The 26,824-nt window shown below is 44.0% G+C and overlaps 1 long non-coding RNA gene across 1 annotated transcript; it reads right to left on the bottom strand.

Annotated features, from left to right (window-relative positions):
* Nucleotides 1–11,752: 11,752 nt before the first annotated feature.
* LOC127587384 (uncharacterized) lies at nt 11,753–23,006 on the bottom strand. The gene is made up of 3 exons (XR_007958775.1): nt 22,828–23,006; nt 20,310–20,372; nt 11,753–12,051 (listed from the first exon to the last, which is right to left on the bottom strand). It is a non-coding gene; the product is annotated as an uncharacterized LOC127587384 (long non-coding RNA).
* Between the last annotated feature and the right edge of the window lie 3,818 nt (nt 23,007–26,824).

The raw sequence follows: 26,824 nt of genomic DNA, 5'->3' as shown, positions 1-26,824 counted from the left end.
AACCTTCTAAATGTTTCACTTCTCTTGTCAACCATAACTCCTTCACCTTACCATTCTTTCCCTGTCTCAGTGGGGCAAACCTATTCAGAACCCCATGCAAATGTTCCCTAAACAGCCTCCACATTTCTGCTGTGCATTTCCCTGAGATCACCTGTTCCCAATTTACACCCCCAAGCTCCTGCCTGATACTGTCATAATTAGCCATCCCCAATATCGTCTGCAGCTAATCTTGTCCATAGCTACGCTGAAGGTCAGAGTTGTGGTCACTCTCTTCGAAATGCTCGCCCACTGAGAGGTCTATCACCTGACCAGTTTCATTGCCTAGTTCTAGATCCAATATGGCCTCTCCTCTAGTCGGCCTGTCTAGATACTGTGCAAGGAATCCTTCCTGGACACACCTAACATGTTCTGCCCCATCTAAACCTTTTGCACTAAGGAGGTGCCAATCAGTATTAGGGAAGTTGAAGTCACCCATGACAACAGCCCTGTCATTTTTGCACTTTTCCAGTCTGCCTATTCATCTGCTCCTCAATCTCCCTTGGCTACTTGGTGGGGGGGGGGGGGGGGGGGGGGGAGGTGGTTGTCTATAGAATACTCCCAATAGAGTGATTGCTCCCTTCTGACTTACACCCACATGGACTCAGTAGATGATCCCTCTATGATGTCCTCACTTTCTGCAGCTGTGATATTTCCCCTTATTAGTTATGCCACTCTTTCCTCCCTATTCCTTTTGAAACATCTAAACCCCAGAACATCAATCAGCCAATCCTGCCCTGGCTAAGTCTCTGTTGTGGCCACAACATCAACCTATATCCTGTTAGAGTCCAAATATCCTCATCACAGCATGCCCACCCCACACCTATATTTGTGTCATCATCAAACTTGGATACATTACACTGCCCTCTCCTTCAAATCATTAATATACAAATAATTGAGGGTCAAGAAATGATCCTTGGAGCACTCCATAGTTGCATCTTTCCAGTCTGCAAAAAAAACATTTATTTTGATTTAGTAGATGGAGGGGAAGCTGTAGATGTGGTGTATTTGGACTTACAAAAGGAATTTGACAAAATGCCACATGAGGAGCTCATGGTATTAGAGGAAGTGTGTTAGCATGGATTGAAAATTGGTCATCACATAGCAAAATGAAGTTAGAATAAATGGGTCTTTTTTAGGTTGGAAGGATGTAACTAGTGGAGTACCCCAGGATCAGTTCTTGGCATTCAGTTATTTACTATGCATATTAATGACCTGGAGGAGGGGGCAGAATGCAAGGTATCAAAGTTTGCCCTTTGTGTCATTGGCAAGTTGTGATGAGGATATTGTGACCATGCAAAGGGATATGGATAGATTGGGTGAGTGAGGGAAAACAGGGCAAGTGTTTAATGTGGGAAAGTATGAGGTCATGCACTTAAGTAGCCAACAGATCAGATCTAAGCTCTGCAGTCCCTGATGGGCAATTAACCATCTCACTGTAGGACAAGGCTTCACAAATATCCCCATTCTCAACGATGGGGGAGCTCAGCACATCAGTACAAAAGAGAAAGCTGAAGCATTTGCAAGAACCTTCAGCCAGAAGTGCTGCGTGGATGTCCATCTCAGTCTCTTCCAGTGGTCCCAGCATGATAGATGCCAGTCATCAGTCAATTCATTTCACTCCATGTGATATCAAGGAATGGCTAAAGATATTGGATACAGCAAACGCTATGTGCCCTGACAACATTCTGGCAATAGTACTGAAGGTGTGTTCCAGAACTTGCTGCTTCCTTGGCCAAGCTGTTCCAGTGCAGCTACAACACAGGTATCTACCCGGGAATGTGGAAAATTGCCCAGGTATGCCCTGCCCACAAGAAGCAGGACAAATCCAACCCAGCCAGTTACCACTCCATTAATTACTCTCAATCATCAAAGTGATGGAAGGGATAACCGATAGTGCTACCAAGTGGCACTTGCCTAGCAACAACCTGTCACAGAAGCTCAGTTTGGATTCTGCCAAAGTCACTCAGCTCCTGACCTCAGTACAGCCTTGGTCCAAACATGGACAAAAGCTGAACTCCAGAGGTGAAGTGAGAGTAACTGCCCTTGACATCAAGGTAGGATTTGATCCAAGTATGGCATCATGGAGTCCTAGCTAAACTGGAGTCAAGTGGGAATTGGGAGATAACCCTCTGTTGGTTGGAATCATAGCAAGCACATACGAAGATGGTCGTGGTGGTTGGAGCTCAATCATCTCAGCCACAGGACATCTCTGCAGGAGTTCCTCAGTGTAGCATCCTAGGCCCAACCATTTTCAGCTGCTTCATCAATGACCTTCCTAAAGTCATAAGGTCAGAAGTGGGGATGTTCACTGATGATTGCACAATGTTCAGCACCATTTGCTACTCAGGTACTGAAGCAGTCTACATCCAAATACAGCAAGACCTGGATGACATCCAGGCCTGGGCTGATAGGTGGCAAGTAACATTTGTGCAACACAAGTACCAGGCCATGACAGTATCCAACGAGAGAAAATCCAGCTATCGCCCCCTGACATTCAATGGCATTACTGTCACTGAACCTCCCCCCACCATGAATATCCTGGGGGTTACCATTGACCAGAAACTCAACCGGAGTATCCATATACACAATGTGGCTCAAGAGCAGGTCAGACACTAGGAATCCTGCAGCAATTAACTCACCTCCAAACTCTCCAAAGCCTGTCCACCATCTACAAGCATCGAGTCTGCAGTGTGATGTAATACTCTGTTTGCTTTCACTCAAGAAGCTGGACACCAAACAGGACATAGCAGGCCACTTAATAGGCACCCCATCTACAATTATTCACTCACTCCACCACTGACACACAGTAGCAGCAGTTTGTACTATCTACAGGATACACTGCAGCAACTCACCAATAGTCCTTAGACAGCATCTTCCAAATCCACGACCTCTACCAGCTAGAAGGACAAGGGCAGCAAAAGCATGGGGAACACCACCACCTGGAACTTGCCCTCCAAGCCACACACCATCCCGACTTGGAAATATGTCTCCATTCTTTCACCGTTATTGGGTCAAAATCCTGGAACACTCTCCCTAACAGCACAGTGCGTACACCCACACCTTAAGGACTGCAATGGTTCAAGGAGGCAGATCACCACCACCTTCTCAAGGGCAATTAAGGATGGGTAATTAAATGCTGGCTTAGTCTGCAAAGCCCACATTCTTGAATGGACAAGAAAGGAATCAAAAGATCTAAATGGAAGAAGACTGCAAATGAGTCGTCACAAATCACAAAAAGTTTGCAGGCAGGTGCAGCAGTTAGTGAAGAGGGTAAATGGCATATTGGTCTTTATTGCAAAGCAGTTGGAGTTTAGAAACTGGGAAGTTTTGTTACAATTGTACAGGGTCTTGGTGAGGCCACACCTAGAGTACTGCACAGAGTTTTGGTCCCCTTACCTAATAAAGTATATAACATCATTGGAGGTTGTCCAAAGAAGAGATTCACCCGGCTAATTCCTGGGATGAAAGGATTGTCCTATCAAGAGGTGCTAAACCAGTTAGGTCTGTATTCTTTGGAGTTTAGAAGAATGAGGGTGACCTTATTGAAATATAAGGAAGCATGTTTTCACTGGTGGGAGAATCTCAAACAAGGAGACATAGTTTCAAGATAAACGAGCTGGCCATTTAAATCCAAAGTATGTCAAAATTTCTTCTTGCAGGTGGTGGTGAAACACTCTACCCAGAGAGTTGTGGAGGCTAGCTCATTAAAAGTATTTAAAGTGGAGGTAAATAAATTTTTGAAACGTCACAGATTGAGGACTATGGAGCTCTGGAACAGGAGGTGTTGAGGCCTGATCACCCAAGATCATATTGAATGGTGGGGCAGGTTGGAGGGGCCGCGTGACCTACTCCTGCACCTACTTTGTGTTCTTGTGTGTTCACTGTGATAACCAGTTTTCAATCCGTTTAACATATTTCCCCCAGTACCATGAGCTCTCACCTCATACATCTGCCTTTTATGTGGCACTTTATTGAATGCCTGCTGGATATCAAAACACAGTACATCTGTTGGTTCCCATTTAGTGACTCTACTTGCTAAACCCTCAACGAGTTCTGACAAATTTGTGAAACATGATTTTCCTTTCATAAAACTACTTTGACTTGGTTTGATTGCATTATGCCTCTCTAAATGATTAGCTAGGTCTTCCTTGATAAAGACTTAAATAAAGTGGCAGGTCCAACAGTCCAGCACTTCCTCAGTACTCCACTGGTGATGTGAGCCTGTATTACGTCTCTGGATTGGGACTGGAACCTGCAACCCTTTAAAACTAAAAGGGAAGAACAACACCAATTTAATTCTAAAAATTTTTCATATGCTCCAACCAAATTGTCTGGTGCACATTAATTAGGGTTGAGCCCATAAGATTAGTGGAGGAACTTTTGGCCGTTTATTCATTGAATTACTATGGGCACAAGCCGACTTATTTCCTGTCACAGTGCCGTGTACACCTCTCAGTATATGTTGAGACCACACTGTGACATGGGATGGAATCACAAGATCAAATGTAGGGAGAGATATCTCCCAACAGTCAAGGCTGTCATTGTCATTCTGATCATATGACATGTTAGTAGCGCCTCCCTTCCCCCTCAGGGAATCTCAAGAATCTTGATCTATTCAAAAACAAGCACAGTATTACATTGATATACTTTGGTAGGCATTGGTTAATGAGAGGGAAACACATACAGCCAGCACAGCCTAACAAGCAACATCCATAATTGTATTCAGTGCAACACCCATAATTGTATTCAGTGCAACACATTTTATTTATTCAAGTGACCTGGTGGAGAGTTCAACTGATATATATCAGGAACATTCTTTCCCCCCTCTTCCCCACCCCCCCCCCCAACTATCATAACTCCATCAAATCAATGTTTTCATATCCCCTACCCAGCAAAATTCTAACATTCTCAGTTCTGATATTTCTATTCAATTTCAGCTTTTTGGGGGAAAGAAAAACTGTTCCTGACTTCCCACATCCTTTGAGTGAATAACTGCTTTCTGACGTCATTCCCGAATGGCCTGGCACTGATTTTAAAGCTCTCTCTCCCCTCTGCCCATTCCAGACACCCCAACTTTCCCCCAGAAATGGTTTTGAGCACTCCACCCCATCAATTTAACCATCTTAAACACTTTGATAATATTACCCAGTCTAGAGTTGAGGAGATACAAGTGTGTTGATTACCAGCAGGAATGGCTGGGCAGAGTTCCCAAGGAGTGAGAGCACCGAGTTATTTGAGATTTCTTTTTAACAAGAATGGTGTTGGTAAAGGGTGGGCCAGGATAATCTCTTACTTTTCTATGGACTCAAAGGAGAGGGATCAAAAAGCCTCTTCTAAAGTAGAAGCAATGCATGAACATATCAGATCAAGGCTGCAAATACAAGCTGACTGCAGACACAATTTGTGCTTATTGGGATAGGTGACTGAAAGCTTTAAGCATAGCCTAAAAAGAAGACAGGCATAGAGAGGTTTAGAGAGGGAACTTCAGAGACAGCCTGGCACTTCCAGTTCCAGGACTGGTATGGAGGATGTGCAGTGGCACCACCTCAGAGCAGTTCTTCAGACAAACCAAAATTTATCTCAACATTATTGATTGAGAGAGCTTTCTGTGGGCAAATATCAAATGGCACAACAGTGACTGTATTTCATTATCTGTAAACTGTGATGACCTGACGTCATGTATGTGCTTAGGAGCGCAAAAACCTTTCTTTCCACTTTTGCTCATTCCAGTTTAGAGAGTGGTCCACATATCTAATGCTGTCCTCTGCTGACATTCACCCCCACCTTGTAGAGGTGATATGTGGCATCTGAAATTCCAGCTGATTTCTAGCTTTCCTGCCCCAGAACACTGTGGCCAACTGATGCCTAAGTCATGAGTACATGGGACAATTGACTCAAGATGGCAGCCATAAGTGAACATGATCCCATTCTTACTCAGCTGAGAGCAGGAACAGGCGAGTTATTCCCTCCTTTAAACAGTGCCAAGACCTACCCTAAGTGGCAGTAGTTGTATGGAATTACCCCAGAGGGCTGTGGAGATTCAGTTGTTATGTTCATTCAAAACACAGATAGATAGGTATCTGGGTATTAAGGGAATCAGGGGTTGTGAGGTTAGTGCTAGAAACTTGTGCCAAAGGAGAAGATCAACTATGATCTTAATGAACTACAGAGCAGGATTGGCGGGCCAGGTTGCCTACTTCTGTTCCTATTTCTATGTTCTTATGTTCCAGCTTGACACTTTACTGGGTTGAGGGTCCAAGGTGGAGTTGTCAGAAGGGAGTTCTTGAAAACATGAAGACAAAAACATGTGCCAGAAGAAAGAGGTGGTGAAGGTAATAAGAGAGTGGAGATTTGTCCCCAATTTATACTTCCCCTCTTTTCCTCAACCAACACTTCGCCATTTGAGATCTGGAGGGTATTAAGATTCTTGTTCTCCAGTTTATGCCAGGAAAAATGGAAGTCATATTAGCTCAGAAGCACATCCATCTTACCATTGAAAATCCTTGGCTTGCCATATCTCCTGAACCAACGTGCGTCAAGTGTACGAAGTTCATGGGCTCACCAATCATGCTTCTGTCAATCCGTTTCCGCTTTTTCTGTAATACAAGAAACTAGGTTAGCAGTGAAGTTGCGTGATCACTGCACCTGCAGAAATCTAGCTTCCTGGTACTCAGTTAAATCCTCACCAGGTTGCAAATAATGCACTATCCTCCTCCAGTTCCAACCTACTACTCCTCCAGCTGTTATCTTGTTTCATGTCCATCCCCGATTTCCAATTTCCATTGTTCCACAATTGGTACCATGCCTTCAGCTGCCTAGGTCCTGAATACCCTCCCTGGAGGGATTGATGGTAAATGTCAAGAGTCTGGTTCTTCTAGTTGGGAACAAGGGGTTGGCATTTAGGATTGGGAGAATGAGCAATTTTTTCCTGATGTGGGCTAGGAATGTTTGGAATTTTTTTTTTGGAAGTTTGGTAGATCTTGTTCCTGAAGAACACCTTGGGACGTATTACTGCATTGAAAATGCTATACGGATGCAAGCTACTGTTCCCAAAGCATTGTGTGGTTTGAGTCCTAGTGTAGGAAACAGCACAGCTCGTGCATAACCATCTTCCACAAACCAAAATGCAATGATGACGATTAGATTATCTGATTCTTTTAAAAATATCTCAACTGAGGGGTAAACATTAATCCCAAGTCACCAGGACGGTCTTAAAAAATGCTACATTCAACTTCAATCTAAGAGGGCAGGTGGAGTTTTGGTTTGTCACCTCACCCAAATGGAACACAGCATGGGAGCATCAGCCTGCATGCTATGTGTGAGCACAATGGCCTGAGTGAACTCCATGTTCCAGCGGCCAATTGACTATTCTTAGGCCACAAGACCGAGATTTAGATCAGTGGTACAGGGATTATTCCTCAGTAAATACAGGAAGCAAAATGGAGAGCACTGAATCTTCCTCACTCCCTCATTATTCCCACAGGACATCTTGCCCAGGAGAATGCACCAAGTGGATATTCAGGTGGAAATTTCAATCATTTTCTAGACACGAAAACAATTTAACCCCTTCAGCGTGTATTTTAACTTTCGAAATCTACTTTCCCATGGATGTCCTGCAAGTACAGCAAGCACTCCAATGCATTAAAGGAATCTGAGAGGAATCATTGTTTGGAGCAGGATGGATTGCTTCTCCCCCCCTCTTTGACTGAAGGAATTATGCATAGCAACTACCCTTTGAAAATTATATTCAGCAGATTTCCAATATGACTTCTACCACCTGCAATGTAATGCCACAATACACAACTTGCTCCACTCCCCTTTTAGCATTCCAGAGGGACCATTCCCTCCATGGTGCCCTGATTCACTCTTTCCACCTCCACCAATACCCACTTCCTTTCTTATTGCACCTTCTGTATATACAACACCTGCCCTCCTTCTGCTTCCATACATGCCATCCAGGGACCCAAACACCACTTCCAGGTGAAGAAGCAATTCACACACTTATTCCAATTTAGTGTATGCATCTAGTACTCACAATGTGGTCTCCTCTACACTGGGTGACCGGCTTGCATAATCACTCTATTCAGTCTACAAGGATGACTCAGAGCTTCTACTTCCTTGACACTTGATATCATCTATCCCCGTTTTTGAGCTCTTACATTATTCCAATGAAACCCGATGTATGCAAGAGGAACAGCATCATCTTCTGACCAGCCTTCAGGACGTGACCTTAAATTCAACAGTTTCAGATAACCAACTTCTCGATTTGGGGAGTGCAAGTTTTTATGAAAGTTGAACAATCTCCAAGGTTAATTCTGTTTTACTCTGCCCACAAGTGTTCAATATTTTAAGATTCTCTTTTGTTTAGGATTTCCAGTAGCTAGTGTTTTGTATCTTCTAGTGTTTTTCTCTCCCACTTTTTTATTCTCATTCAGCCTCTTCGATTTGTATCTCCAGATACAAATAAACAGCTCCTACAGATTTATATGCAAATTCTGTTTGTTATCACTGCATACCTACTGACGAGCACAAAGCATGGTCGTGAGCAACTCTTTTACACACTCAAAGAAAACAAGCCTTGACAAAGTTGTTTCTTCTTCTTTCCCGTCTCATGTAAACCCTGAATAATTCCCATATAAAATGCTTCGCACCCCAGGCTCTTTCACTAAGCAGTATTGAACCGAACCAGGTACACCCAGTTTGATTGTAGGCTTGCCTTGAAAATACACACATGTAATATGCTGGCACCACTTGTTTGTGGTTAATTTCACCCCTCTCCCCACCCTATAATCATCACCAGGCTATTGCTAGGGGCCCTGTGGAGTTAAGGATCTCTCTCAGTCTCCAGTTTTTCCACGTGGTACCCAGTCTCACATACCCTGATGATACTAAATGGTTACTACTCATATGGAGCATTCTCACAGCTGAGTGGCTGGTTTTTGTGCTGTAAATCATTGATTCCTAATATCATAGGAGTCTGCCATTTAGCCCATCATCTTTTCTGGCTAATAATGAAGAAATCCTCTTAATTCCATTCTCCCAGTCTGTCCTTCCCAATTTTCTTTCTCCATCTTTCCTGCAGGCAGTAAATTTTAAATCATACCTACTCTGGAAAAGTGTTTCCTCACATTCTTCCCCCTTGTACCTTCTGGCAAATGTTTGTATCTAAGTCCTCTTGATCCTTGACCCATCTGTGAACAGGAATAGCTTCCTGCTACTTGTCATACATATCTCAGACCGTGATCTTATTTTAGAATAGGGACAAGGAGGGCTTCAGAAAGCAGAAAGCCTTAAGAATTAACTGCCTGGTCAGTACTAAGTGAGCCAATCCCAATCGGGACGCTGGATAGAGAAGCAAAATAGAATTTTTCCACCACCCCGGGATACCTCAAAGTGCTTTGCAACCAGAGGAACAACTTTGTTTTTGACCCATTGTTACTGCTTTAAATGTAGAAAACATGAAACACTAATTTGCCGACATCAAATCCCACAAACAGGACTGAAATAATGGCCAGGTAATCTGTTCTTAAACAATGTTAGTTGAGAGGTGCATTCAAAATCAACTCCATGACCTGAACACAATCTCTAACACAACCTAGGGTAGTACCAAGGAGGTACTGATCTGTTTAGGGCTCTGTCTTTTGGAATAAATGTTTAACTGAGTTTACATTCAACAAAGGGAGAAAATGAAAAGGATCCCAAGGCACTATTACAGGAAGAGTAGGGGAGTTCTTTCTGATGCCTTGGACTAATATTTGTCCTCAGTATCTTTTTTTTAAAGAAACAGACATTTACTGAAACCTACATTTGGACTACAACTGTGACTAAACTTCAATAGCATTCAGTCCACTATTCAGTAAGATCATATGGCCTATATCTCAATTCTTCACAAGATCACAAGACAAAGGAGCAGAAGTAGGCCATTCGGCCGATCGAGTCTGCTCCATGAGCTAAACTAAAAACTATTCCTATTTAGCCCCAAATTCCGGCCTTATCCCCATATCCCTTGATACCATGACTAATTAGATACCTATCTATCTCCTCCTTAAACACCCCCAATGATTGGGCCTCCACAGCTGTATGAGGCAAAGAATTCCATAATTTCACTACCCTCTGGCTAAAGAAGTTTCTCCTCATTTCTGTTTTAAACTGGTACCCTCTAATTCTAAGATGCCCTCTAGTCCTGGACTCACCCACCAAGGGAAACAGCTTAACCACATCTACTCTGTCCAGTCCTTCCAACATTCTAAATGTTTCTATGAGGTCCCCTCTCATTCTCCTGTACTCCAGTACAGTCCAAGAGCTGACAAACACTCATCATAAGTAAGCCCTTTCATTCCGGGAATCATCCTCGTAAATCTCTTCTGAACCCTCTCCAACATCAGTACATCCTTCCTAAGATATGGGGCCCAAAACTGCACACAATTATTCACCCTCCTTTAGCTCAAACATACCCCCATATCTGACAAATCTGCCCACTTAGGTTTCAAATGTTCCTATTGACTTCCAATGTTCACATCTCATTGAGCTGGGGATTGGTGGACAACTTTTGTACATTACTGCATGTGAAAGAGACTGAAAATTCTGCACTTCCTGTCAACTTTCTCCACATTTAAACTGGAACTGCCTGCATAAGCAGCACCCTGGAGTAACTCCCAGCCCCCTGTGCTGAAAAAAGGATAGATTGCTCAGTTCCTCTCACCCTCACAAACACCTTCTGCTAATAGAAGGCTTGGTCTCCAGGCTCATCAGATGGTTCCCTATGTTGCAACTCACACTAAAATGATAGGCAAGCAATTGTGACTTTGAACAAATATCCACCAATCTGTGCTGTTAACAGACACACCCTCTGTGCCCCATCTTGGACTGGATGCTTTGTCAGAATCACAAATTGGAAATTAGAGAAAAACTAAAATGGAATGCACACACGCAGAGGTCAAGTGGGGCCTTAGTTTAATAACATATGTGACAGTGAACTGCTGCTCCACAGCAATGCAACACACTCTCAGTCTTACACTAGAACTTAATGCTTACATCTCAGGAGTGGGTTCAATCCACAACCTCCTGACTCAGAGGTCAGAGTACAAATCACTGAGCCACATCTGGCACAAGGCGTAACTTGAAACCTTTAATATGTAATAATTTACACTGAAGGGCACTCAGTGCCAACTCAAAGGTGACATTGCAAGCAATTGAGCATAGATATGGTCAGCTACCAAACCACTCCCACACCAGAATCCAGCAAATGAGTGCCATGTTAACACCTGGAAAGCACATATTTATGTATTAGATTATAATAGAGTCAGGCATGGATAACAGTCAGGCCCAAGTCAGAAGGTCATTAGTTGAAATCACAATCTGACAAAAAATAACAACTGGTCCACACTCCAACATGCTATTAAAGTAACTATACTGTCGACTCATCATCTATCCCAGGTCAAGCCGAATCTGCCCCTCTCAGGTGGCCATTAAAGGTTTACAATTAAGAGAGGGTCGTTCTACCTGGTGACTTGGGCAAATATTTATCCTTTAAACATCACTTTAAAACAAAATTATTTTGTCAGTCTCATATTGTTTGGCACTTCTACACAAAATTGTTGCATTTCTTATTTTCCAACGGTTTATGTAAATTATTTTGGGATGTCTATAGACTTTTTATCCAGAGTTAATACCAAAAATTAAGTAGAAAACAACATTTCCACATCAGACCTACCGGTTGGGCCTTCTCCACTTCTGAGCAGCCAAAACACAACCAGAATTCACTCATTTCTCCGGGTCTCCACAGACTCTTCCCAGACAAATTGGATCACCTGTTGAGCCTTCTCATAAAAAAAATTAGGCCACAGGAAACCGAGGGTCACCACGATGTTCACCCCCTTCTGCCCACACCCAAGCAAGGGGGGGGGGGGCAGGTTTCACCGTTGGCAGGAGTCCACAATTGATGAAAGTCAAAATTCAGGTAGTCTGCTCCCTGGAACCTCAAATATTTTCCCTTTGCACTTGGATCCAAACCTGTTTTGAGGAAAAGATGGTTAGTAACTCAAGCTCAGGACGGATACTGGGCAGGGAACTAGTTAACAAAATTCTGTCCGGAGATGAAGACACTTAGCTCTTGCAGGAATGGATAATTCATTGCTGCTCAGAATGGAGTCACTCTTCTCCCTCCTCCACCTAACATCCTCTCTCCAAGGCATTGACTTCTGGAGTAGCAGATTGCTCCCCCATGTCAGGACCCATCAAGCAGCCAAACTTGATAAGCCCCAACCCAGAGCATTGGACTAATCAACCAATCTCTTCCAAACCCCACACTATCCAGAATGCACACATGCCAGGTGGGTGATTTGGTAGTAATTCAAGTCAGCAGTGTGACCATTGCACCCTACTGCCCCCATCTTCAGTGTCCCAACTGGCTGAGTGAGGAAGAGAGGAAGGGCTGGGGTTTGACTGGGGCCTTGATTGGTGTAAGGTGTGACATTTATACAGTTATCCCAGGGCATCTGGATGATTGGGACTGAGAGATTAGAAACAGTCATAACCCTTCCCCCAAGCAATTCTCCAGCAACTCGAACTTCCTCCCTGCCCCATTAACACCAGTAACAAATTAGAAATAATGGACCAAATATATACTAAGTGGTTGCAGTGAAAACCCAAACAGAAGTCCTGAAGGAAAGTGTCCCTATTCCGCACTGTACAGAAAATTCTCTCCCTGAACTCAAATCCTTGCTCTTTGATCAAGGTTTGGTCGTCTGATGGGCTCGGTGTGAAACCTTTGATAATAATAACTGTGAAGCACCTTGGGGCATTTTACTATGGCAAGTACAATGTTTTCCTACAAGCCCCAGTGCTTCATCTGAAGGGAAGGGATACCTGGTTAATATTCCTCCCATCCAATGAATCCCCTGACATTCTGAGACCACTAAAGTTGTCTTCAGCTGAAATGTGAGATTGTGTTGCATGCAGTCTTGAGTTAATCCATGCATGTGGAGATAGAGGTGTTCAGAAAGAATTTAATTTTAAAAATTCAAACCAGATTTCACTGGTGTTGGGAGATGGAACTAAAATCAAAGAGATATAATTTTGAAGCTAGAGCTAGATCGTTCATGGGGATGTCAGAAAAAAACATCATACAAAGGGTGGGGTGGGGGTGAATTACGGTAATCTCACCACCCCAAATGTTGTTGAAGCTGGTGGAAACAACTGGAAGTGGCAAAGCCAAGGTTTGTGGATTTTTGTTGAGTGAAAATATTACGGGATGTGGACCAGCATAGGGAGGAATGCCACGGCTCAGGAAGATGAAAGGCTTCTCTCCATCCTTGGGCCATCTTTGCAGAACAGGTATTCTGAACTGTCATGCTTATTGCAGTATTTGAGATGTGGAAGATCCTGATTCACAACTACCAGAATTTATTGTCCATCCCTAATTGCCCTTGAACTGAGAAGGCAGTTAAAAGCCAGCCGCATTGGTGGATCTGGGGGTCACATGTAGACTATACCAGACATGGATAGCAGATTCCCTTCCCATATGGGTTTTTACAACAATCCAGTAGTTTCATGGTTACCATCAATAACACTACCTTTTAATTTGATTTATTTGTAAATATTTCAGTTTAAATTTTTCACTTCCTGTGGTGGAATTCACACTAGCATCTCTAGATCATTGGTCTAGAACCCTGGCTTCAAGTCCAGTAACCTAGCTGCTACCAAATCGCTTGCAGGATTATACAGCAAGGCAAGTTAGCAAGTTCAGTCAGAGATCCTCTCCAGGTTTAGCTGGTGATCCCCCCACCCTCCGCCTCCCCAAGCACTGGCTGATCGCAGGAATGGCAACAAAACCCAAGGCAGAATTCACATGCCCAGGAAACAATGCCTTTCATCCAGGACAAGAACAGAATGGTCTAATCATTCAGACCAGGCCTAAATCCTTCACCAAAATTTGTCAAATTTGGGTGCTTACTTTTTCCAAATTGACTTAAAGGTTTTACTTGCAATTCACTCACAACCAAACATTAGAGGGTGCCTTAAAGGACACGAGGGTGATTAGATTGGTTTACAGAGGAAGCTCCATAACTTGGGGCCTAGCCAGTTGAAGGCCTGGCTGCCACTGGGGGAAACAATAGGATGGCAAAAGGCCAGAATTGGTGAGGTGAAAAGAGAAAAAGACACATCCCTGTGGCATGTAGTTTGAGAGTTCTCAGAAGGTGAGACAGCTGGAGGAGATAAAGGAGAAAGGGAATGAGGAAGATCATGGAGGAATTTTGAATGAGACCAAGTAAAAAAACAAATAAAAGGTACAACAAGATCAGTAGCCACTGTAGGTCAGAGAACCTTGGGGCATATTAAGACAGACAGTTTTACTCATAGATGGAAAGTGATGGCCAGCCAGATGAGTTCTAGAATAGATGAAAACTCTACCTATCCACCCTGCACTGGCTAATGTCAGCAGGCTGTGGCTGCCAAGTCCGCTGTGAGGTGAGGAATACCCTGGTCTAGGTTTGGACACCACACTGGACCAAGACCTCACTCTGTCAAGACTAGGTGACAGCTGGTGTGCAACAACCACCCCAAATTGTGATCAGTCATCTTCCACTTTTCACTGCAATAGAAGCAAGTTCTCCGTGACCCTAAAGGACTGCGCGAGTCTGGATGGAAGGGTTTCACCAAGAGTCAGTGATTAAAGGATGTGGGTTTGCAGCATTGTGCCTGCCTTGGGTGTGATTCAGTTAGTTGAGTCAGAATCATATAGCACAGAAACAGGCCCTTTGGCCCACTATTTCCATGTCGACCATTAATTACCTATCTATATAATCCCACTTACCCACACTTGATCTGTAGCCTATCATGTCCTGGCGATTCAAGTGCTCATCCAGATGCTTCTTAAATGTGAGAGTACCTGCCTCCACCACCTTTTCAAGCAATGTGTTCCAGTTTCCAACCACCCACTGGGTGAAAAAATTCTTCTATAGATCACCTCTAAATCTCTTACACCTCATCTTAAACCTACGTCCTCTGGTGCAAAACACCTGGGGAAGAAGTCTACCCTATCTATGCCTTTTAATTTTATATACCTCTCTCAGGCCCCCCTTCAGCCTCCTCTGCTCCAAGGTAAACAAACCCAGCCAGAGAGTTGTGGGGTATAGATTCATTTTTGAAAGTCTGATGAATTGAGGGCTCTGTGGATCTGACACAGAGGAGTAGTTGTCTTGAGTACATCAGCCACGATCACATTGAATGGCACAGTCGGCTTGAGGGGCCTGGCGGCCCAATCCTGCCCCTGCTCCTATTTTGTGTTCCTGCTGCTCTTTACACCCCAGCTAATAATGCCTTAGGGTTAGGGTCCCATTTGTATTTTCACCACCCTATCTGTGTTGTCACCTTCACTATCTTTAGACTACACCGAGGTCCCTTATTTCTTCAATGCTCCCTAGGGCCCTACCATTCAGGGTATACATCCTAACTTTATTAGGCAACCCCCACAACCCCCCACCAAAGCATGACCTCACACTTAACCAGAATTAAATTCTGTTGCCCTGCCTAATTTACCAGCAGGTGGGCACTCTGCAGGCTAAAGCTACCCTTCTCCTCCTCATCAACAACAATCAATTTCTTGTCATCTGCAGACTTACCTCCTATGTTCATGTCCAAGACCCAGAGATTAGGGGTTCAATCCCCATTGTAGTAACTCAAACATGAATTCAGCAGTTGCCAGAAGGGTAGTGCTGAGCAAGCACTGCACAGCGCTTTGAGGGGTCATCCTAAAGAGGAGACTTTAAACAAAAGCTCCATCTTCTCTCTTCTCTCCTCTTCCATTTGGTAGAAGATACAGGAGCCTGAAGGCACGTACCACCAGACTTAAGGACAGCTTCTACCCCACTGTGATAAGACTATTGAACAGTTCCCTTATACAATGAGATGGACTATGACCTCACGATCTACCTTGTTGTGACCTCGCACCTTATTACACTGCACTTTCTCTGTAGCTGTGAAACTTTACTCTGTACTGTTGTTGTTTTTACCTGTACTACATCAATGCATTCTGTACTGACTCAATTTAACTGCACTGTGTAATGAATTGACCTGTACGATCGGTTTGCAAGACAAGCTTTTCACTGTACCTCAATACCAATACCAATCTGCTCCCTTGGCTGGATGTGCAAGGATCTCCTGCTCACCATTGCAAATAACAGGGGAGTTCACCCAATCGCCAGAGTCCGGAGTCAATACTTATCCTTCAACTAATATTACCAATGCACATATTGTCTAGCCATTCTTACTTGCTGTCTGTAGGAGCTTGCTGTTATTCTTAAATAATAGCAGTAACTGCAATTGGCTGTAAAATACTTAGGATCAAAGAGAACTAGATGACATGGATGTCTTTGTACATTCAGATCTGCCATTTTATTTCAGTTGCCACATCCTCAGGAGGTCCCAAAGCACTTTCTGGCCAACCAAGATTATTTCTGAAGTGCAGTTACTGTTGTAATGTAGGATACATGACAGGGAGTGCGAACAGCAAGATCCCACAAACAGTGTTGAACCACACAATCAGTGGTTATAGGACAGGTGTTAAATAGTACTACAAAACTGACTATAAAGATCTTTGGGACATTATTGGTGGAAGGTGATATTTCTTGATACCACACCCAAAGAGGAAAGCAGTCAGACCAGTTTGCTGTGTGACGTGTACATTAAAAGACAAACTAAATCTAGGAGAGAGAAGTCTGATTACACTGCAGTCTTGCGACTGGTACCATGTGAAATTTTCCACAGCTTATAAGTTGCCCTGAAGCCCACAAATGGCTACCGTCCAGGTACAACACATTGAAGAATATGAGGAGATATCAATGAAGCATACAAAATTCTTATGGGATGTGACAGGATAGATGCAGGGGTGACAGTTCCCTGAGCTGCATTGTCTAGAACCTGCAGTCAGAGCCTCAAAATAAGGGGTCACTTTTTTAGGACAGGGATGAGAAGAGTGGTTCTTTGAAATTCTCTCCCCAAGAGGACCTTGAAGGTTAAATCACTGAGTGTATCCATGAAAATGATCGATTAAGGGAATCTGGAAATAAGGGGTTAGTGCAGAAGAGTTATGCTGAGGTTAAAAATAACAATCAGCCATGACCTATTGAATGGTGAAGCAGACACAAAGGACAGAGAAGACTACTTCTGCTTCTGTTTCCAATGTTCTAAGGTGGAATGGCAGAACAACGTCTCAGGGTCTGAAGTGAATTTTGATCTCTGCCTCAAAAATCCTCACCCAGACTTCCACTTCCTCCACTCTATGATACCTAACCCTTCCACAGGCCAACTACTAGAAGACAAAAATTGTGATAAATAGGTCAGCTGTGGATTGGAAATCAGTAAGTATTGGGGTGCCACTGAGATCAGTGCTGGGGTCTCAATTATTAGCAAGTTATATTAATGACAGATGAATATAGCAAGTGTATTGTAGCAAAAATTACTGAGGTTACACAGATGGGCTGGTAGGCAAGTTCCAAGGAGGACACCAAGAACCTGCATAGAGGTGGGTTAAGTGAATGGGCAAGAAGTTGGTATATAGTGTGGGAGAATGTGAGATTCTCCACTTTGGAAGAGAAAATGAAAAAGCAATTTAAATGAAATGAGAGTACCACGTGTTGTGGTACAAATTGACCTCGGAGCCCGACATGATGCATAAAAGGTAGTATGCAGAAACAGCAGATAATTGAGATAGCTAATGGCCTTTATTACAAGGGCTATAGAATATAAAAGTAGGGAAATGTTGATGCAACTTTACAGGATGCTGGCAAGACCACGTCCCGAGTACTACATACAGTTTTTGTTCCATTGATATATTGTTTGCTCGATACAGGCTGTTCCTGGATAATGAATGGGATCCATTTTCACAAGTGTTCTCAAGTCAATTTTGTCCACATGTCAGAAAGTACATAAAAGTCACTCAATACAGTAATCATACCTCCACGGTATTGTAATGAATGGCATCAAAACACACGAGGCTGATAAAAAAAGAACAATTACTAAAAGTGGAGAGAGGAAGCAAGTTCTGGAGCATAGAGAAATGAGATGTGATCTTATTGAAAACAAAAGATTCCAAGTGGGATTGACGGGGTGGATGCCAAGAGGATGTTTCCCCTTGCGAGGTTAACTAGAATTAGGGTGGGCCTACTTTCAGAGTAAGGTGATCCTAGACAACTATGGAGGCAGAATCATTGAATATATTCAGAGGACAATACAGCAGAGAAACAGGCCCTTTGCCCCGTGATGCTGTGCCAAACTAATTAAACTAGTAATTAAATGCCTAACTAAACCATTCTGCCTACACAATATTCAAGACAGAATTTGACAAGTATTTAAATGACAACAGTATAGGAAAGAGTGCAAGGTGGAAGCAGATATAATAGGAACTTCAGAAAGGGGAACTGAATAAACATTTGAAATGGAAAATAGATTCATAAGAGTTATACAGCACGGAATCAGGCCTTTTGGGTCAACTCGTCCATGCCGACCAAGAAGCCAATCAATGCTAATCTCATTTGCCTGCATTTGGCCCATATTCCTCTAAACCTTTTCTCTCCATGTACCTGTCCCAATGTCTTTTAAACATTGTAATTGTACCTTCCTCTAGCATCACCTCTGGCAATTTGTTCCATATAAGCTGTGTGGAAAACTTCCCCCTCAGATCCCCTTCAAATCTTTTCCCTCTCACTGTAAACCTCAGTTGAGGTTGCAATCCGAGATCATGGCCGACCTCAGTTAAGCATTCCCATCTACCCATGGTAACCTTTCACCTCTTTGCTTATAAAGAATCTCTCTACCCATTCTGGTTACCAATCTACTAAAAACATAAAACTGTGAAAATACTCAGCAGTGCATGCAGCATCTGTGGATATAAGACAAGAGTTAATATTCCAGGGTGACAACTCTAACCCTTTGTCAGAAGTTTTGAGGAGGCATTTGTAAGTGAAAATGTTAACTGTTTCTCTTTCCAGAAGCTGCCATGTCTTCTTTGTGTTTCCACCATTTGCTGCTTTTATTTCAGATTTCCAGCTTCTGCAGTTTTTTTGATTTGAATGAATCTGGCAAACCTTCTCTGAAGTGCTTCCAACTCATTATCATCCTTCCTTCGATACGGAGAATGCAGTCAGATATGGTGTCACCGGTGTCCTATGTCACTGAAGCACAACCCCACTACCTTCACATTCAATTACCCTGGCAATAAATCATGACACTATTAGCTTTCCTAATTACTTGCCGTACCTGGATACTAGCCATTTGCAAACTATGCACTAGGATACCCAAATTCCTCTGCATCACGGAACTCCACACTCTTTCACCATTTAGACAAAATTTCCTGGCAAAGTGGATAATTTCACATTTTCCCACATTATAGAGCCATAGATGGAGTCACAGAGCTGTACAGTACAGAAACAGACCCTTCAGTGCACCATGAACATGCCGATTTTTTTGCCCATCTACACTAATCCCATTTGCCTACACTAGATTGTGTTCTAGTTCTGGTCGCCTCATTATAGGAAGGATGTGGAAGCTTTAGAGAGGGTGCAGAGGAGATTTACCAAGATGTTGCCTGGATTATGAGGATAGGTTGAGTGAGCTAGGGCTTTCCTCTTTGGAGAGAAGGAGGATGAGAGGTGACTTGATAGAGGTGAACAAGATGATAAGAGGCATAGAGCGAGTGGACAGTCGGAGACTTTTTCCCAGGGCGACAATGGCTAACACAAAGGGACATCATTTTAAGGTGATTGGAGGAAGGTATAAGGGGAACGTCAGGGGGTAAGTTTTTTTTTACACAGAGTGGTGGATGCGTGGAACGCACTGCTGGCAGATGTCGTGGGGGCAGATACATTAGGGACATTTAAGAGACTCTTAGATAGACACATGAATGATAGTAAAATAGGGGACTATGTGGGAGGGAAGGGTTAGATAGATATTAGAGCAGGATAAAATGTAAGCACAACATTGTGGGCTGAAGGGCCTGTACTGTGCTGTAGTGTTCTATGTTCTAGATCTGTATCCTCCCATACCTTGTTTATTTAAGTGACAGTCTAAATGTCTCTTAAGTGCAGCGATTGTATCTGACTCTATCACCTCCTCTGGCAAAGAGTTCCATGTATCAGCCACTTTGTGCAACAAAATACTCCATTTGCCAGATCTTTGCCAACTTACTTAACCCACCTGTATCGCTTTGTAGCCCGTTCATTCCCTTTCTTACTTTCTGTTCTATCTTTGTATTATCAACTTAGCAACCATACCTTTGCTGCTTTAGTCCACATTCGATTAGCGATCTCCTTCACAGGTTGAATGGCCTTCTCCACCTACATAGGTAAGGTATAGAAAGATATAGATGTAGCGTGAGCAGATAGGATTAGTGTAGATGGGCAAAAATGCTGGCGTGGACATAGTGGAGTGAAGGCCTGTTTCTGTACTGCACAACTCCGTGACTTTATAATGTGGGAAAATGGGAAGATGCAGGATTCAATGATGGCAAATTTTTGGCTGGTACCCACATGCCAGAGGTGGACAAGGAAGGCATGGTGAGGGGATTCAGAGAGCACACTATCTCTTCTCCGCTGTCAATTAAACCTTATCCAGTGTTCTACAGCCAGGGGTGAAAGGTCAGAGCATGCTCAGACATAAAGATCCATTCATTGCCCGAATCCCAGACCCTACTTATTCATTTACCATGAATCCACTGATTGTGGGGAGACCACATCCGTGGACAAGCTGACAGTCCCGGTGCAGTACTGAGGGAAATGCAGCATTACTTTTATGATGAAACAAACCCATCTGACTCCTCCAGTAAATCCTGAGGACTCAGTCACTCTCTTTGAAGATTGGGAGAACTTCCCCGTTGTTAATACATTTGCAAATCAAGGAACCAATTATTTGTGTTGTCTGTGGGAGCAGGCTGGGCACTAATTGGCTGCCACCTTGCCTGCAGTATCTTTTGAACAATTAATCTACTTGTAATGTCAGTAATCAGCTGTCGAGTACTCCAGGTCAGGAGCTCCTGAAAGTTCTAGGAAAGAGAAATGTCTGATATTAATTATTAACATTCAAAGTTCAGAGGCAATTGGCAAAATTGAAATGTGCCATGAACTGCCCACTCACATATTCCCACAAAAATCCACAAATAATACAGAATTCTCTGACCGAGGGAATCTTCATCTATTTGTGATGGGAGCACTGCACAGTTGGGGGAGCAGGACCAAATTAACGCAGCATCGTTGAAATGGTGTTTTGGAGTCGTAGAATTATACAGCACAGAAACAGTCCTTTGGTCCAACCTGTCCATGCTGACCAAGGTGACTACCCAAGCCAGTCCCATTTGCCTACATTTGGCCCATATCCCTCTAAACCTTTCCTATCCATGTACCTGTCCAAATGTCTTTTAAACATTGTAATTGTATGCACTGACTCGACTTCCACTGGCAGCGCCTTCCATATACCCACTGTGTAAAAAAAACCTGCCCCTCGGGTCCCCTTTAAGTCTTTCCCCTCTCACCTTAAACCTCTACCCTCTAGTTTTAGACTCCCCTACCCTGGGGAAAAGACTGTGACCATCCCCCTTGTCTACACTCCTCATGATTTTATATAGCTCTGTAAGGTCACCCCTCAGCCTCCTCCACTCCAGGAAAAACAGTCCCAACCTATCCAGCCTCTGATGAGATGTTAAACCAAGACCTATCTAAGATGAATATCAAAGAAAGTAAGTGAATTGAAGAAGTTCGGGACAATTCTCCTCAATGATCTGGGCATATCTAACATCATAAACTGTTTAAATGGGCCATTACCACATTACTGTTTGTGGGAGCTTGCTATGCACTACCTGGTTGTTGTTACGTAGGAAATCGACAATGATTCCATTTTACATGCATCTCATTGTTTGGAAAAATGCCTTGGGGCGTCCTGGTGTTGTGAATGGAGCTAGAGAAAGGCAAGTGTTTGGTTCATGTCTGAAGTGTAAACACAGTAGGAAGGAAGGGGAGAGGCAGGATCCAGAACTGGTTAGAGCTGCAACATGGAAAACAAGAGCGAGTTTGGGTACGAAAGTAACCAATACAATCAAACCAGAATCAGGGAGGTATTTGCAAAAAGGGGAAGGAGCAAGTGTTGCAAGGTAGCGAGCCCGACCAAGTCTTACAACAGGGCTGTTGCTCAACCGCTGCCCGACAGGACCCATTGTATGATTAACACGATTAGCCTCTCTCTGAGCAGGGCACTTCCAACTGCTCCCGAATACGCCGTCAATCAGCTTCTTCACTGGACGCCATGGAACAACGCAAAGTAAAGTCACCACAAGCAGTGACCCGCTCGCCTGCCTGGGTGGGTCGTCTTCACTCCCGACCGTGGTTCGGTGGAAAAAAACCCTCCCCTTCGCACCAACAGCCACTTTTCAAAGGGCTCTCTCTCCCTCACATACGCGCGCGAGTTTAAATGAAAATAAAAGAGAAAAATGATGTAGGCACGTCTTTATGTCCACAATTTAGGTCGTATCTGTAAAATCCTGTACAGTAAGGAAGCAACATCAGCTCGCATTAAAATTAACTAAAGATATAAACTTCAGGAAGGCCAGTTTTCTCCCTCTCTTTCTTACCTCCGTTTCCCCAACGCACTCGGAGAGGTTCATTTCATGTGCCGGCACCAACCGGTCATTCAGTGCGACTCCGAGTTCCGACAACAGGAAAACTTGGTTTCAGCAATAAAGCAGTTTCGTTAAAGCAAGAACGAAAGGAAAGGAATTGTAATCTTACTTTGCTGTTCTCTTACCTTTCACTAACGGCTCTGGGTCTAAATGGGTGAAGTCAGAGTCGTTTTAACGTAAGGATCAACAAGTATAAAAAGAGGCCATCTGACCTTCCTCGGCCGAATTCTTCCTTGAGCTCTGAGGTGTGGCTGTAACTCTCACTGCGAGTGAGTCAGTAGCCCGACCTTGCTCTGCTCAATTCCTCAGGAGTGGAGAGAGAGCAGAACGCCACCTCTGGGTACAACTGGTGCACAGCCAGAGCAAAACACCCTCTGAAAGGTGTGCAGCCTTCCCCAGAGAAGAAGTTAGCAGTACAGTAATGCATGCATTTGTGGAAATATCTCCATGCTACAGACTAGCAATACAGATCACCACAGACACTTGTCTGCGAGAAAATGACACCTTGCACATCTCACTGAATCACCCGAAGGCACTTCGTTCCCACCCACACCTTGAGAGTACTGACCCCAGTCCTGCAGCGTCTCCAGAACTTCTCACCTGTGCTTTCAAAGTTCTCCATGGGTGGGGGGGGGGGGGGAGCGCTCTGGCCCCTCCCTGTCTCTGTAATCTCCTCTTGTCCGCAACCTCCGTCTCTGTGAAGCCCTGTGCTCCCTTGCCTTTCACTATATAAGCATAGAACAGAACAGTACAGGAAACAGGCCCTTCGGCCCACAGTATCTGTGCGGGCCAAGATGCCAACCCAATCTAATCACTTCTGTCTGCACATGATCCATATCCCTCCATCCTACCTGTCTGAATGCCTCTTAAACATTGCTATCCCATCTGCTTACACCACCTCCCCTGGCAATGTGTCCCAGACACCCACCACTCTGTGTAGAAAACCTTGCCTGGTAAATCTCCTTTAAACTTTCCCCTTCACCTTAGACCTATGCCCTGTCATGTTTGAGGAACTCAGTAGATCATGCAGCATCTATGAAGGGAAATAAACAGTCAATGTTTCGGGTGGAGACCCTTCATCAGGACTAGAGAAGAAGAGGGCAGAAGCTAGAATGTCGGGGAGGGGGAGGAGCACAGGCTGATAGGTGATACCATGGAATAAAGGTCGACTGTCCTCTCCTACCGGAATCTTTCTTCTTCAGCCCTTTGCCTTTTCCACTTATCACCTCCCAGTCTCTCACATCACTCTCTTTCATGCCCCCTCCCCCACCCACCTACCTTCCCCTTCTCACCTGGACTCATCTATCACCTGCCAGCTTGTGCTTCTCCCCTTTCCCCAACCTTCTTATTTTGGCTTCTGCCCTCTTCCTTTCCAGTCCTGATGAAGGGTTTCCACCTAAAATGTTGCCTGTTTATTTCCCTCCATAGATGCTGCCTGACCTGCTGAGTTCCTCCAACATTTTGTGTGTTGCTCCAGATTCCAGCATCTGCAGAATCTCTTGTGTTGCCTTTTACTGTTTGACATTTCCACCCTGGGAACAAACACTGACTATCTATCCTAACTATGCCTCTCATAATTTAGTCATAGACTTATACAGCAGGGAAACAGGCCCTTCGGCCCAACTCGTCCATGCCAGCCAAGGTGCCTATCTGAGCTGGTCCCATTTGCCTTCATTTGGCCTAGATCCTCTAAACCTTTCCTATCCATGAACCTGCCCTAATGTCTTTTAAATGTTGTAACTGTATCCACCTCTACAGCTTCTTCTGACAGCTCGTTCCATATACCCACCATCCTCTCTGTAAAAAAAACTTGTCCCTCAGGTCCCTTTTAAATCCCCTCTCACCTTAAACCTGTGCCCAGTAGTTTTAGTTTCCCCTATCCTGGGAAAAATACTGTGAACATTCACCTTGTCTATGCCCCTTGTGATTTTATAAACTTCAATAAGGTCATCCCTCAGCCTTCTATGTTCCAGGGAAAACAGTCCCAGCCTATCCAGCTTCACCTTATAGCTCAAGCCCTCCAGTCCTAGTAACATCCTCATAAACCTTTTCTGTACCCTTTCCAGTTTAATGAAATCCTTCCTATAGCAGGGCGACCAGAACTGTACACAATACTCCAAATGTGGCCTTACCAACATCTTGTACAGCTGTAATATGATGTCACAACTCCTGCACTCAATATCCTGACCAATGAAAGCAAGCGTGCCAAATGCCTTCTTCACCACCCTGCAATCATAGGTCTCTCTGTTCTACAACACTCCCTGGGGCCCTACCATTTACTGTGTAAGTCTTGCCCTGGTTTGTCTTACCAAAATGCAAAACCCTGCATTTATATGAATTAAGCTCCACCTGCCATTTCTTGGCTCATGGGTCCAGTTGATCACGATCCAGTGGTAATCTTAGATAACCTTTGTCACTGTCCCCTATACCACCAATTTTACGGTCATCTGCAAACTTCCTATTCTCATCCAAATTGTTAATATAAATGACGAATGACAGTGGACCCAGCACCAATCCCTGCGACACACCACTGGTCACAGGCCTCCAGTCTGAACAATGTTCCTCTACCACCACCCTCTGTCTTGCACTGTCAAGCCAATTTTATATCCAATTGGTGAGTTCACCTTCTGGACCAGCCTACCATGCTGTACTTTGTCAAAGGCCTTGCTAAGTCCATGTAGACCAATTGTCTACTGCACTGCCCTCATCTATCAAAAAGCACAATCAAAGTCATGAGACATGATTTCCCACACACAAAGCCATGTTGACTGTCCATAATTAGTCCTCGCCTTTCTAAATGCATGTAGATCCTGACTCTCAGAATACTTCAATAATTTACCCACCGCTGACAATAAGCTCACCATTCAGTAGTTCCCAGGCTTTTCCTTGAAGCCTTTCTTAATTAAAGGCACATCATCAGCCACCCTCCTTTCTTCAGGCACCTCACCAATGCCTTCTTTACCACCCTATCTATGTGTTACCACTTTTCAGGGATCTTGTTACCACTTTTCAGGGATCTTGCACAGGGATCTGTACATCAATGCTCCTGAGGGTCCTGTCAGTTACTATATACTTTCCTCTTGCATTTTGATCTCTCATTGTGCAAAACCTCAAACTTGTCCAGAGTAAACTCGATCTGCCATTTCTCTGACCACATTTCCAACTGGTCTGTATCCTGCTGAATCCTTTGTCAACCTTCCTCACTATCCACAACTATCTATGTTCTTTCTTTTATGTCCTAATTCTGCCAATTTTTGTGCCAATTGCATACTTACTAATCAGCCCCCCTACATTTTCATATATATTACAAGCAACAGAGGTCCCAGTACTGACCCTTGCGGAACACCACTGGTCACAGGTCTCCAATCAGAGAAGCACCCCCCCTGCCCCCCCACACCACTACCCTGTCTTCCACAGCTAAGCCCATTCTGAATCCAATCTACCAAGTCTTCATGGATTTCATATCCCTTCGTCTTCTGGATCAGCCTACCATGGGGGACCATGTTGAAAGCTTCACTAAAGTCCATGTAGACAACATTCATTGCCCTACCCTCATCAATCATCTTCGTCACCTCCTCAAAAAACTGAATTGTTTGTAAGACATGAACTCCCCAGCACAAAGCCTTGCTGACTATCCCTAATAAGTCTATGCTTTTCCAGATGCAAGTAGAACCTATCCCCTCCGAATCTTCCCCAATAATTTTGTCACCACAGAAGAAGGCACACTGGCCTATAATTTCCTGGTTTGTCTCTATTGCCCTTCTTAAACAGAGGAAAAACACTGGATACTCGCCAGTCCTCTGGGACCTCACCTGTGAGGATACAAATCTCTCTGTTCAGGCCCCAGCAATCTCCCTTCTTGCCTCTGTCAATAGCTTGAGGTAGAGCCCATCAGGCCCTGGGGACTTATTCTTCAAGAGCCCAAACATTTCCTCCTCCTTGTTATCAACATGCCCTAGAATATCAGCATATGATCTCACTATCCATACCCCTTCCTTGAGCTCACTGTCCATACCCTTCCCTGACCTCACTGTCCACACCCCTCCCTGAGCTCACTGTCCTCCATGGTCTTCTCCTTGGTGAATACCAATGTGAAATATTTGTTTAGTACCTCGCCCACTT

This window comes from Pristis pectinata, chromosome 40 (assembly GCF_009764475.1).
Source record: "Pristis pectinata isolate sPriPec2 chromosome 40, sPriPec2.1.pri, whole genome shotgun sequence".
NCBI classification, from domain to species: domain Eukaryota; kingdom Metazoa; phylum Chordata; class Chondrichthyes; order Rhinopristiformes; family Pristidae; genus Pristis; species Pristis pectinata.
The sequence above is the reverse complement of the archived record's forward strand: the minus strand, read 5'-3'. Positions and strand labels throughout refer to the sequence as shown.